The sequence below is a fragment of the Pteropus alecto genome, unplaced genomic scaffold (genome assembly GCF_000325575.1).
Source record: "Pteropus alecto unplaced genomic scaffold, ASM32557v1 scaffold155, whole genome shotgun sequence".
NCBI lineage: Eukaryota > Metazoa > Chordata > Mammalia > Chiroptera > Pteropodidae > Pteropus > Pteropus alecto.
The window spans coordinates 21,386,244-21,388,850 of record NW_006438113.1 but is presented as its reverse complement, the minus strand read 5'-3'; positions in this window follow the sequence as shown (position 1 = coordinate 21,388,850).

Genomic DNA, 2,607 nt, shown 5'->3' with positions numbered 1-2,607 from the left:
GTATGTTTAAAATATGTATATACCCCCAACAACTATAGAACAAATATTCTGTTCAGGTGCACAGTTTACCAAAACTGACAATGTACTAGACCACAAAGCAGGTCTCATCTCAAAATATCTCATATTTATTAGGTGCTTACTCTGTGCCAAGCATTGATTTAGTGCTTCAGGCTTATTAATTTGTTTAATCTTTGCGACAATTCTACTTAAGTAGGTGCTATTATTATCCCCATTTTAAAGATGAAGAAACTCAGGCTAAAAGAAACTAAGAAAATTGCCCAAGGTCATCCACTGACTAGTTGGAAGATTGGGGTTTAAACTAATGCAGTGTGCAGACATACGTTTGTGTTTTTTTTACAGAGGAAATTTAAAAAGATCCACAAAAGTACACATTCTCAATACCCTAAATTTATAAGTTTTGCCATTTGGTCATATTTCTTCTGGTATTTTCTCTTTTTTTGTTCTAAAAGACATAGAGCATTTACAGTTAAGTCTCCTTTAACTCACAGTTCGATTCCCAAACTCTTCTCCATGACAGATATGTATCCTTCCTTCACTTTTTGCAGGTCATTAAAATACCGAAGACACTTGTAGAGTGTTTTATTTCTAGATTTGCCCAATTTTTCCTTTTTATATTGTCTTAACTTTTTCCTCTGCCTTTTGTGTTTCCTATAAACCAGAGTTTGGGGCTAAAGTTTATCTATATTCAGGATGAAATTTTTGCATCATAGGTGATCGCAATACATCGGGAAGCACATAACTCTTGGTTATTGTCTAAAAATGAACGCTGAAATTAATCACTGAGTTAAAGTGGTGACATCCAGGTTTCATTATTGCAACGCTATAGTTTTCACCCAGAAAATAATTGGTGAAGTGATATCTTGGCAGTGGATACATTCTGTTTCTGTCTCCCATTGCCACGTGACCTAATGGTTTCAATATCCATAGACGACCCTAGTTTCAATTAGTAATTTCTTTAAAGGTTAGATAATGGCGTTTGTTTAGTTCTGTAATTTCTTCTACAGCAACTAGCTGTCTTTTTTTTTTTTTTTTTGTAAGAAGAGCCTTTTCTCATTATTTGGTTGCCCTGATATACAATTCCCACTGGAAAGGTAGGATAAATGCTTAATTATAGGGCATATACTCTTAACAACCATGATTTCTTACCTTTTCAAAGAATCAGTATCAACCTTCTTGATCATAATGCAAGCAAATGAGAAATTATTAATAAAATGTAATTTAAATAATATGTATATTTAGAAATTTCAAATAGTTTCTAAATAAAATGTCCAAAGTGAATTAAATATGAAAATTAACATTTAAAACAATGATAATTTAAAATCTACTTATCAAAATGTGGGATACTGCTAAAGTAGCAAAATACCAGACAAACAGTAAGTTTCAGCAAGGAAAAAAGGACAAGGGGCAAAATACTTATAAGCAATTTTATAGCAAGAAATAAAAATTTAGATAACATGTACAGTTTTTGTAGAAAAAAATAGTTTGCCAAGAACGAATAGAAAACCTGAATATAACCATTGAACAAATTCAATTAAAAGTTTAAAATGTTCCTCCAAAAAACAAAAACAAAAAACTCTCTCCCCTGAGGTCTGAAAGATTTATAAGAAAGTGCTACCAAAGAACAAATAATCCCTGTCTTTTACAAATTGTTCCAGAATAAGAGAATTAGAGAATAAGGAAATAAGTCACAGCTATTTTATGAGAACAATAAATTTGATACTGAAACCAGAAAAGGGCAGTGCAAAAAAGAAAATAAAAAAAGAAAGACAGACACAAAAAATGAAAGAAAAAAGAAAGTTAAAGGCTGTTAGACCGCTAACTATTCACCAGATTTCTTCTCTCCTATTTAGGCATACAACCAGACAGTATCTCCCAACCTTTCGGTTAGGTGTAGGCATATGATAATATTCTCCAGAGTGAAATACAAATGGAAGTGATACATGCCACTCACTGCCACACATGAGGAATAAAAAATTTCAAGCACAGTCCTTCATGCTCTTTTCTTTCATAAGTAACTATAATGGTGACCCACCAGGAACACCATAGAGGACATCAACTCAGGATGGCAGAAACCCTGTCAGCCTGGATCCCTGAAAGACTACATAGTGAAGGTAAGATATTTGTACCTCATATATTTGACAAAGGGTTAGTATGCAGAATATGTAAACAACGAGTACAAGTGAATAAGAAAAAAGACAATGCATTTAAAAAAAGGCAAAGGATATTGATGAGACAATTCAACAGAAGCAGAAAAACAAATTGCTAATAAACAAATGACAAAATACTCACTCTCACTAGCAATAAGTGAAATTCAAACCATGCCACAGTGAGATACTCTTGCATAGCCTTTAAATTGGCAAGAAAATTTAAATCTAACATAATCTGGAGTTGGTGAGAATAGGAAGTAATAAGAACTCTCATCTCTCATTCATTGCTCATAGAAATATAGACTGGAGAACAATTCAGTAATATCTAATAAAGTTGAAAATGCATGTTTTTTATAAGCCCGCAATTCCTTGGTATACATTCTAGAAAACAACCACACTTCTATACAAAGTGACATTAACAAGAATCTTTGTAGAATTG